The 12,811-nt window shown below is 35.6% G+C and overlaps 1 pseudogene; it reads right to left on the reverse strand.

Annotated features, from left to right (window-relative positions):
- The window catches only part of LOC140150763 (dynein beta chain, ciliary-like), a 92,202-nt pseudogene extending 80,659 nt beyond the window's left edge, over positions 1–11,543 (reverse strand).
- Positions 11,544–12,811: the final 1,268 nt, after the last annotated feature.

Genomic DNA, 12,811 nt, shown 5'->3' on the forward strand with positions numbered 1-12,811 from the left:
TAATGTTTTTAATTTTTTTTTTTTTGCAATTTGGGTACCGGTTACCCGCTTCGAAAAACGCACCGGTACCCAGGCACAAAATTACCGAAAAAAACACCCCTACTGACGCCAATGCCACATCAGGGTGAAAATGGTATAGGAATATGATTCATATAAATACACTGGGTCACATTTCTATAGACCTCATTTCTTATTGTACAGACATGTGAATACTTCGCAACTTTACGCTGGACTCTGGAGAATTGATTGATTTTGACATTCTTCATTCTTTGTACATTTTAAGGCTTTATATTACTATAATTTGATTGCTTGCACATTAGATCTGTTTGCTCTTGGGAAAATTTGGCTTATGTCAATGTATTAAAATAACATGAGGTCCATGTTGGCGTATGCACCAATATTATTAATTCATTTTCTTAACCAATATTGGTAAGTGTGTTACAAGTACTACAGTGCATCACAGACTACCACTGTTTTCCTTCTGTTATAAATACCTGACATTGTGGATCCAGTGCGTTGTATGTTCTCTCTGAAAACACTTTGACTGTATCCAGGAACTCCTGGTGGATCTTCTCTACCTGAGTACTCAACATTTTGCCTTTCATGCTGCCCATCTCGGTCTTCTCTAGCTTGCTGAATTCCACTGTGGTCTCAAATAATTTCTAAAACAAAAACAAAGAAATACCACCAGATTAAATCATATTCATAATACCTGCCAATGGTAAATATATAGCATTTAGGTCCTATTCCAAATTATATGTTGTGCCATAATTATTTTGATATACATGGACCTCATATGCGTCAATAGCCTAACAAATGTTAACATAGCGATACTTTGAATGAACACATTTGAATTACCTACATATAAGTTAATCATTAGTGCTCAAGCAAATGTGCTCCATTTTACACTTTTTTTAGAACTTTTTAACAACAAAATATTTACAAATTGTCTAAGAAGCATTATGAAAAGGGTATGTTATCATGATTAAAACATTACTTATTAAAACAATTTGATTTTGTCAATGAAAAAATACTCAACTAAGATACCAAGTCAAACGGCTATATTCATTCCATTAAACACCCATGCCCCCAATATGCTGCCACCCAATTACTTGACTTCACATTATCCTCTATCATTAGGTGCAGGATCCAGCTACACATGATCCACTATCATTATTGTGCAGGATACACGTGTATCAAACATGGAACCATCTACATATAAAATCCATATTTTGAGCCATTTGTTACGTATGTAATTATGTAAACAATACAAAAAATAAGCATTCACCCATAATGACTTTGTAAGCACCCTGAGCGGTTAATGGAAGGAAAACAATACACTACCTCTAGAGTTTCCAGTCTCTCTGTGTATTTATCCAATCGAGCAAACACCAGCGGTGATGCAAACTCCCATTCCAGTGGTTTCTTGCCGTCTTTGAAGTAATCTTTGAGTTTATTCCTGTGCTCATGGTGGATATCTTTGAATGCATGTAGGACAGTGATAGCACTGTGGGCTTTCTCCAGGGATTCCTCTGGCTCAAGTTTGAAGATCTCTCCTGGTTCCAGGAAGGTGGTACACTGGAAAAGTTTTTAATGACAAAATAGATGGGCTTATCATATCAACATGTATGTACAAATGTATGCATTCACTAAACATATTTTGTTAAGAGTTATTCGCAGTGCATTATGCAATATGTGCGTGTATGACATCTTTTTCGACCAGCTGACCATTTTAGAGTACTGCCCTCATTCGTCAACCTTTTGGATTGACTGAGAAAACTACATGGAAAAAACTTTCACTAAGACTGTACAGTTGTGTCAAAGACCAAGTTTATTGTTTTTAGAACTAAAGAGCGTGATCTTGTCACTGCATGCGGTGCGGTACAAACAACGTGGTACACAGGCGCCGCTAGTCAGTTGCGCTATGGCGCATAACCAAAGTCGCAAAAAAAATATTTTCTTGAGTCCGCCACAACATGAACTGTAAAGTTATAGACCTTTTCATATCAAGATCAGAAAACCGCGATATTTATTTAGTAAGCTAGGGGTCAAATTGTACCCAAACTGGCAGACAAGAAATGTCATGAATTACGACACCCTTTTGCGCAAAAATACAGCTTATTAAGCCAATTTGAACATGGGTCATCGCCCAGAAATATTTTCCTAGCATATTGAGCTAACACCTCAGCTACTTGGTTTTTCACAATAAGATACTAATGGAAAGAAATGGATAATGTCCGTAATTTTTCATCAGTTAATTTGTTTTCCAGAACGTGTTTGTTTACGTGCATCACCTCTTCCATAGTCAGTCTCTTACACAACGCTACAATTGCACGTTGAGTATCATTGGCAAAAGTACGTCTCTCGTCCCTAAATTGACAATCGAAAGTTCATCGTAGTTATGATGCCTGTTACACATTGGAACTTCACACTGTACATGATGCTGAAGAGGTACTTTTATGCGCGCGCGACAGACTAGGGAAATTATTTCATGCTTCGGGTTTTATCGGAATTACTCAGTATGAAAAGGTCTATTCAGTTGTCACTATGAAGCATACAAATACATGTGTAGTGTAGATGACTGATGGATTTAGTCTACGACCTTTTGCACATACATCAGGTTTTCTATGTGCCATGTAGGGGTGTGATTTTCGGGTAATTTTGTGCCCGGGTACCCGGCGCATTTTTCGGGCGGGTAACCGGGTATCCGAAATTGGAAAAAAAAAAAAAAAATTGCAAAAAAAAAGAAGTTATTTTTCCCCAGTTTTTAGTGTCCCTGGACCTAGACCTAAACGCTAGGATCATTCATGGTTGACCTAAAAAAAAAAGAAAAATTTTTTTATTTATTATTTTTTGGATGGGTAGAGGACGCCTGGTTTAGGGTTCCAGGACGTAAAAAGTCCCCCATTTATCACAAAATATCAATTTCCTTAATAAAAACACAAACATCGTGCAAAAAATTTTTAGGTCAACCATGAATGATCCTAGCATTTAGGTCTAGGTCCAGAGACACTACAATACCAAAAAAAACTTTAAAAAAAAACTTTTTTTTTTTACATTTCGGGTACCGGGCTGGGAATTTCCTGCCCGGGTAACAGGATTCTCGGGCGGGACTCGAATTCCCGGGACTCACTCACACCCTTAGTGCCATGCATAGTCGTATTCACAAGTGCATACCAGAACAATATTAATTATGATACCAGTTGACTGCAGACTGACGGGTACCATGTCAAAACAAAACATATCTTTTTAAATTGCTGACCAGAACTGTGATACATTCCAATATATGTACAGGAAAATTTTCACCTTGTGAACTTTATGAATGTAAAAGTAATGCATTTTGTTAGTGGTGATGATTTTGAAAGGATATCACTACACATATATTGTATATTGGGCACATAACTTACCAGTTCAATCATATGATTGCAGATTTCTTGAAGTAGCACAATGATTCTTGGCGGAGTATTGTAGTACTCAGAATTACTCCAGATCAGACAGATGACATGCATGATGGTAGGCAAGTATTTACCCAAATCAGGGAAATCCAATTGCTCCAGCTCATCTATGAAACGCTGTAGAGGTGCCAGATGGATGTTGATGTCCTGGGCTTCAGTCAGTGCTATTATGCAGATAAAAAGGTAATATTTTTAGGTGATTTTAGTACACTGGGAAATTTTCAGGAAAGACCTGTGAACTCTTTGAGGACCTTTATAATCCAATGGAAAACGCGATCACAATATTCGCTGCGTTTCTGGGGTGCAATTGGGTGGGTTTTTTTTAAATTTATTTTTTATTTTTTTATTTTTTAAATTTTTCTTTTAAGTTATAGACCCTAACTTTATTGTTATTCAAGGTTGGAACCAGAGAAAAACTGCTATTTTAAAAAAAAAACCTAAAAGTTCTGAGGTTTTTATTCAAAGCTGGATAAAGTTGTACATTTTAAATACTTTTGCTTCTATTGAACAACTAGCAATGCATGTTAGTTCAATATATCCCAATAATTTTGCATTTTTTGGGGGGGAAAATGTGATTTTCATGTTTTTTTGGAAAACAGTGGTGCGTTTTTTGGCTTCCCAAATCGTGTTTTTCTCCGGTGCATATATTAGTCCTTTGCAGAGGTTTATGTAGATTGTAACAACTGGGATTCAAGATTCTATATCTTGCATTCAGAATCATAGGCAATACACACTAGAAATACAAGCTATATCAAATAATTGGTACCCATCAGTTTCCAACGATTTATATGGACAAGACCGTCTCACTGAAATGCAACAAATTTGTAGATTAACATTATAAAAGGTCTTCAAACATGCAAATTCTCATCATTTGAAAAGGAACCAAAGTCACATTTGGAAGTAGGCTTTTCAATATCAAAACTAATGGGTACCAATCATTTTGATGCAGCATGTATATTACAAATATGTGATAAGTAAAATTTCTTCAAACTGCAATTGAATTCACACCACTAAATAAAAGCACATGATGTGAAAGCGATGATACAGCATGTATATTACAAATATGTGATAAGTAAAATTTCTTCAAACTGCAATTGAATTCACACCACTAAATAAAAGCAGACGATGTGAAAGCGATGATACAGCATGTATATTACAAATATGTGATAAGTAAAATTTCTTCAAACTGCAATTGAATTCACACCACTAAATAAAAGCAGACGATGTGAAAGCAATCAAGTATGTTGAAATTGTATTTGCATTTGAATAGCTGCCACATTACAGAACAGCATACATTGTACCCACATGGGGAATGTATTAGTGATGTGGTCCCAAGTACATCCATACTACAACCTGCTACCATTCTATACAACATTAAGTTAAGATTAGGAAAATTATTAATTCTGCTATTCAACACTCACCAGCTTCCACATCTCTTTCAATGTTCTTGAAAGATGGCAAATAGCTGCTTTCTGTTCTTTCCAGAAGCTCCCTCATCTTCCGTACTTTTGGATCCCTCAGCTGCTGGAAGATGCAGTCCAGATTTTCACTCTTAGCCTTCCAGAACTGGATCTCCACAGCAGGTCCTGGGTTCAACCCTTCTAACAAGGGTTGGGCGGAGTCTCTTTTGAGTACATCTCGGATCTGATGCGTCCAATCGATGATAACCGACTCAATGGCGTGCACAAGGCTGCGATCATAGGAATCATCCCTGCAGGAAATAAGATGGACGTACACCAAGTTCAATTATTATGTTTGGGTACATTACATACTGTAAACGTCTCCTTTGCCTTGGGGTAAATTTCTTGTACAAATAAGAGAACTCCCTCTGCTAAAAATACCAGCAAGAATTATGGGTACCTGCCCTTATTTGCTGGTGGGATTTTTATGGGAGGGCACTTTTAGTTAATATGTCTAAAATTCCAGTTATGTCAAGGGAGTCCATAGCGCCATTAGGCACACGTTTACGGTAGATGTACATGTTAGTCCTGCAGGCATGACTTCAGTCCAGGTTCTGACATCCACACCTGAAGTTCTGCAGCGCTAGAAAAACATTCAGGGTGCATAATTGCATGTTTGTTTTTGTCTAGTTTTACAAAGCCAAAATATTAATCAGCAACCTTCACTACTTTTTCCTCTAAAAAAAAAAACAAAAAAAAACTCCTGAACTTTATTCAACTCATAGGTGAAAATTATTTGTTTTTTGTATGGGTCAATGAATTCCCAACTCACTCCCTAAAGTAGCATCTAGTAGACATACATAGCAAAAATCACAGGCCAGCTAGGAAGGTTGTGGGCTGGCCCTAGGGCAAATCCACTGGCCCAGATTCTACTTCATTGTGTTTATTGTAACATGTTATAAATTCATAATTATGCCAAAATCCCAACTGAAGCACCGGGCCATCCAGGAGGAAAATCTCCTGGCCTGACGAGAAAACTACTGGCCAGGGCCAGTGGCTAAATTTCAGTATGTGGCTAAATTGACCCTGAATTTGTTTGTACATCATAATGTTATATGAGTCTAGCATATTATGAGCTGAACAAAAAAGAACACCTACTTTCCCTCCACTGACGCTCCATTTTCTGCACATCTTTCTGATCCAACTGGTAATGGAAGAAGAGTCTTGCCTTTGACTTGACCAGCAACAACGTAGACATTGCTCTTTAGATGATGAACATGCCTTAGAACATCATGGGATACAACTGTGGGCCACTGTTCATGATTCCTTGGGTTAGAAAGCAGTGGAACAAGCACCTGGATATGTGGAGGAGGGGGAAAATATAAAAAGCTGAGTTAAAACAAACTGTATGTCTGACTAACAAAAAATTTATTCGCAGGACGAACAACCAAGTTTGTTTTAAAATGTTCACATAATTATTACTGCCAGGGATACATTGCTCTTCACTTTTGCACTTATACTTATCACAGCGATTGTGATTGCAGATGACAATTGAAATATTCAAAAGGCCACAAAAAACATTTTTAGGACATCCATTTGCTGTCAAATATTATTGCTTTGAATTAATTCATTTCTGAAAGTTAATGATCGAGAAAAGTAAATCAATTAGCAAAATAATAGATCCAGTTGATAATAGGAATAGATTGGTTGATGCATTCACATTTCAAGTGACATCACCAGGGAGTTGAGATTTCTTCAACATCGCTTTTGCCTCAGTGATTTGTATCACTTGATCGGCCTGATGCTCTGAAAATGAAAGTAATTAAACACTGAGCATGCGTGAGAATTGCTTTTCTGTAAAAGCAATCAAGTACAAATTCAAATAGTGTTCATGCCATCTATTAATTATTATTTGGGCTTCCTAGAGGGTATCATGACATTGGCACTATTGTAACAGGACTGAGCATCCCCTGGATCTTCCTGCAACCGAATGATGGAGAAAAACCGTTTCTTCTAAAACTAATTGGTAGTGTAGTCTCAAGAGCTAGAATTCTTTCAAAGTGTGATGGAAGAGTGAAAAAAGAACAAAAGAATGACACTTGGCAAAATCAACTTGATATAATTTCTTTTAATTAGAATGTCATGATGTATTGTTATTTTGCTTCTTCATTTGTTCTATATTTAATATATTTGTTATATTATTTCATAACACAACATTAACACGTGCATACATAGACCCGGTACATAGAACTTTCTGCAATAGTCTTCATAATGTTTATCATCACAGTATTCTTTTATATCTCCTTATAAATGCATATAATATTGCTAATAAAATACAAGCAATACTTTCTGCATCAATCTCAAATTTACAAAATTTCTAACAGTAACAATACGATATTCTGAACTTGCTTCAAATGAGCAAAAAATGCAGAAATTATTACTTTAAATGCATAATAATAATCAAACTACTATGAACACGCAAGTATCGTGTACTTTCACTAAATATTGACATGAACATTTGCTATGCCAGTACACACTATACTAAAATGCAGCAAACCTTTTACGAGCGCGACTACCGTGTCAGATGTTGCAAATTCGGCGCTAACAACGCGTACGGCGCACAGTTCATTCATAAATTTCCACTCAGCAACAATATATCGCCTTAGCAGCCAATCAGAGACAAGTGCGTTCAACGCAGTATATACGCGATGTATCCTACAATACGCGCTTGTCTAAGGTTTTCTGCATTTTAGTATAAACCAATGATGCATATGCATGCAGATCAGTACTGTGAGGTAAGCTTAAATTCTGAAAATCGCATTTGGCTTCCCGTTTCACTACTCCTCCTCAAAACATTTCGTCCCAAAATGATACATATCTCATAGTTATGACTTAGCTACTTACAAACACAAAGTTTAAACAAATTTAGAGCATTCTAAAACGCTAAATCACACATATGACATTCTAAATCCACTCACGTCACCAGTCATTTATATTTATACGAATTTTGTTACACCACTAAATCCTTCCGCATTTGGTGTAACCCTTGATAGTCCCGGTAAACATAGGTCGGTAGTGCAAACAAGTGGGTGTCCCTTGGGAGCAAGATGAGTAGCCATGATTGTTTATTATATTTAAATTAAAAGATATGCAATTGGTAAATGTTCAGAATATCACAAAATGGTGCATCTTGATCTGGTCAAAAAGTTTGGCTCCCATAACTAATCCGCGTACGGACATGGTAAGGAGGCATTCGTGCAAGCTGAAAATAAGGGTGGCGCTGTTCAGGTCCCCGTAGCTTAAAAGTTAGTCTCAACTTGTGTCAAACAACCCATTTTAAATTAAATTTTAATCTTTATTTAAGACATTGGTGCTACCAAAATATGAAAAATGGTTTTACATGGGGTAGAAAAACAAACTTACTTTCATGTATATTTACACGTATTTCAATGGGAGTTTATTTAGTGGTGTGCGCCCGTCACATGGGGGCACACCACTAAATAATCGTCCCATTGAAATACACGTGAAAACACAAGAAAGTAAATTCGTTTTTCTACCCTTTTGCCTAAAGTTGAGAAAATGTCGTATGGATTTTCTAAAAGTATAAAGTCTGAAATTTAATAAAATTTATTTTTGGGGTCCCTTCAGTCGAACTTTTGAGCTACGGGCACCTGAACAGCGCCCTCACGAATTTCAGCCGATAATTTCGCCTCTTTACCAGTTCCGGCCTTGATATTATTCCGACAGCCTGTCACTAATTCACAATCGATTTGAAACATTTTTGGAACAGATTTTTAATGTTGAGGTCCTACTCTATTCTTTTCATAAAAACAAGCACGATTCACTTAAAATCAGTACCCTCTAGAGGCTGATATATTTCGCCCAGGCGCTATTTTTACCGGGACTATACAAGGTTACACCAAATGCGGAAGGATTTAGTGTAGTGCCCCCACATGAGGCCATGAGGTCAAAAAGTTTCGAAAATGAATTGCCTATTTTTAGACAACTTTATAAACTGTTCGTTTAGCCTCAAATGTTGTGATCATCTGGTTGATGTACAAAAAATATCCAAATTATCCTAAGTAGCCATAATATTAATATCCAGATTATTTAAAATATCCATAATATTCTTAATACTATCTTTTATCTGAATATCCAAATTATCCGCAATAATATCCAAATTATCTAAAATATCCAAATTATCTGAAATATCCCAATTATCCTAATTAGGCCTATAAATATCCTACTGATATAAAATATCTAAATTATCCTAATTAGCCTTAATAATATCCAAAATATCCAAATTATCCTAATTAGCTACAATAATATCCAAATTAGCCATAATAATATCAAACTAAAATTTATCTAAAATGTCATAATTATCCCCCGCGAATTATCCTTAAGTAGCCATAATATTAATATCCAGATTATTTGAAATATCCCAATTATCCTAATTAGGCCTATATATCCAACTGATATAAAATATCTAAATTATCCTAATTAGCCTTAATAATATCCAAATTATCCTAATTAGCCACAATAATATCCAAATTAGCCATAATAATATCCAAATTTATCTAAAATGTCCTAATTATCCCCCGGGAATTATCCTAAGTAGCCATAATATTAATATCCATAATACTATCCAAATTATCCTAATTAGCCATATCCAAATTATCTAAAATATCCAAATTATCTGAAATATCCAAATTATCCTAATTAGGCCAATGAATTTCCAAATTATCTAAAATATCCAAATTATTCTAAGTAGCCAAAATATTATTAGCATTTATTCAAACATTTATAATAGGCCTATCCATATCTTTATAAATACTATCCAAAATATCCTAATTAGCCATATAATATCCAAATTATCTATATCCAAATTATCTGAAATATCCAAATTATCCTAATTAGCCATAGCAATATCCAAATTATCTAAAATATCCAAATTATCTGAAATGTCCAAATTATCCTAATTAGGCCCATGAATATCCAAATGATCTCAAATATCCAAAAATATCCAAATTATCCTAATTAGCCACAATAATATCCAAATTTGCCACAATAAGAATATCCAAATAAGAATATCCAAAATATCCATATTATCCTAGGTAGGGCCTAGCAAAAATATTGATATCCAAATTATTTCAAATATCCATAATATCCTTAATACTATCCAAATTATCTTAAGGGGGTACTACACCCCTGGCCAATTTTGTGCCTATTTTTGCATTTTTCTCAACAATTATAGCGCATTGGTGACAAGTAAGATATGTATGTTATTGGGGCAAGGACTGCAAATACTGCACTGAAAATTCAGCAACTCAAGGCAAGTAGATATTGATTTATTGATCAAATACTGGTTTTCCGTCATTTTTGACTGTAACTCCACAACTGTTGTTCTGTGCTGAAATAAAATTTCCAGTGCAGTAGTTGTAGTCCTTGTCCCTATAATATACATATCTTACTTGTCACCAATGCGCTATGATTTTTGAGAAAAATGCAAAAATAGAAAATTGGACAGGGGTGTACCCCCTTAAATACCCTAATTAGCCATTAATAATATCCAATAAATTTTTTAAATATCCATATATCTGAAATGTAAAAATATCCATTATAGCCTTGATAATATCCAATTTTTTTATCCAAATATCTGAAATATGAAAAGGTGTAACTATTATCAAAATTATCCATCCAAATATTTTTAATGGTGTTTTGAAGCTCGTTGTTTAATATGGCCGGTTGTCGACCAATCTGATAGCGCGTATGTTGGCCTATATCTTATGAAACCCAGACAAATGAAATCATTGAAATGCCCTTAATTCTATTTCAATGAACCCTTAATTTAAATAGTTCATAGTTATTTTTTTCCATCATTAAAAAACAATAAGATGGAGGTACAACGAAAGGCAATAAGTGCAAAGTATTGGCCCCATACAAAACCGAGAAAAAATCTACCTCAGATAAATACAACCAAAATCAAATTGCTGGGTTTTTTTCAGTGCGTTTTTTTGTGTGCAAATTTTGCAACAAGATTTTGGGCCGCTTTAGCCTTGTTTTATTTACCTCGTCCACAAGAGCAGAAAGTTGTTCCAGTGGTGAATATGAGAGATCGCCATACACTAGGTTTTTACTGTAATTTTCTTTTCCAATTGCCTCCTTATTTCTTTTGATGAAATATATTGCTTTGTTGGTTTTCAACGATGTTGGAAATTCAATTGACGGAGTTATCAAACCAGCTGAGCTGACTGTAAAAACAAGCTGTGGATTGTCGGCCTTCTCAAGAAATTCTAAGATAAGAATCTTATTTTCTTCAACTCCAATACATTTCGCCCACTTGTCTGGTTTCAACTTGTAGCTTTTCAGCAAGTAATCTGCAATAAAGTCAATCCGAGGGTCTTTTACTTCAGTCATTCTGACCTGAGTCAATGGAGTCGTCACCTGTTGATAGTAGAAGTTGTTATTGTTAATGCCAGTTTAGGCTAACCACCACATTAATTCCAGCCTTGATATTGCAACTACCGGCATTTATTCCACTCGTAATTGTTCCTTGAAAACATTGCTTTTCTTGTAAAAACTTTCACACATATCTCCATTTGCTTAAAAACCGACAAACAAAGTTTATTTTAACGTTCAAATGCCCATATATGCCTCCATGATACTTTCGCTATGGACGCTGTGTAAACAGAAATCGATACTTGGTGAGAAAATCCGATATCGTTGCTAGGAAGTTGCTAATGTCATCAAAAATGCACCGCTACATTGGCCCGGGGGAACTCACTACTTGTAATACATTTACTCTCAAAATCGTCCAAATTATTTAGGTAACGGGAAGTAGACGAGTTGAGTTGCTTTTTAACATGGGAAAAATTCAACTTATTTAAATTAAAAATTATTAGAAATATTTATAAATGTCGAATGAATCTTACTTTATATTTCAATTATTAAAAATCAGGCCGCATGATTTTGTAATTTTTTAATTAAAATTCCGTATGGATAGAACTCCCCAGGGGAGAGGGGGGGGGTCGGATCATCGGCGATATCGCCATTTTGACGTCGCCATTGGATCTGAGACGAAGATTGGATTAACATGTAGGTTAATCATGAAATCTTTACAAACAATTCTATAAAATGTGTTATAAAAGCAAAATTATGCTATTCTAAAACCCTCCATGGTTCGACTAAGTACGCCCACCGCACTGTAAACTTGTCAGTAATTATAGTTCAGTGTTTTTCAATTATAGATAACTGCTAACCGTCAGTTTTGAGCGGGCCTTGTATGTTCTTGTATAATGTAGTTTCGTCAGTCTAGTTTGTCGCATGCCCGCGCCCGCTCTTTGGCCTGCCCCCGGGTGAGATAATTGATTACAAAAAAGGTTGCGAGAGAGATCGATACTTTTATTTGATCAAATTACCGGCGCACCATGTAAGGGAACAAACCAAAACTCCGATGAAGTTCTCAAAGGTCCTTTCGGGGGGTGAGCGGGTAAAATACATTGAGAATACCAGAAAGTTGATTTTTTTTTTCGGTTTTCAATTTCAAAATTGGACATTCCAGAAAATAGGTGCACACCCACCATAGAGGAGTAAAAGAAATGTCTGGATTTCCAAGTTTGCTCTCTCAAAATGACTGGAATTCCAGTTGCCAATGTTATACTCAATCTTGGAAATGCAATAAAATGCATGAAAAAAATCACGGAAATGTCCAAAATGAGCTGTCAAATTGTGGATTTCTGATGTTGAACAATTATGCTGGATTTTTTTTACTTTGGACACTTTAAAAGTCTGGGTTTCCAACAATCACGACTAGAAATCTGAACTCCTCTATAGGGGGTGGTGTGCATCTACTTGAATAGCCCATTTCACACGTATACGTTTCAGGCAGAGTGTCCTCCTCCAACAAAAAATTAAAGAGAAAAGTGCCATGTCCCTCAAGCCGGCGAAAAGTGAAAG

The sequence above is a fragment of the Amphiura filiformis genome, chromosome 4, assembly GCF_039555335.1.
Source record: "Amphiura filiformis chromosome 4, Afil_fr2py, whole genome shotgun sequence".
Lineage (NCBI taxonomy): Eukaryota > Metazoa > Echinodermata > Ophiuroidea > Amphilepidida > Amphiuridae > Amphiura > Amphiura filiformis.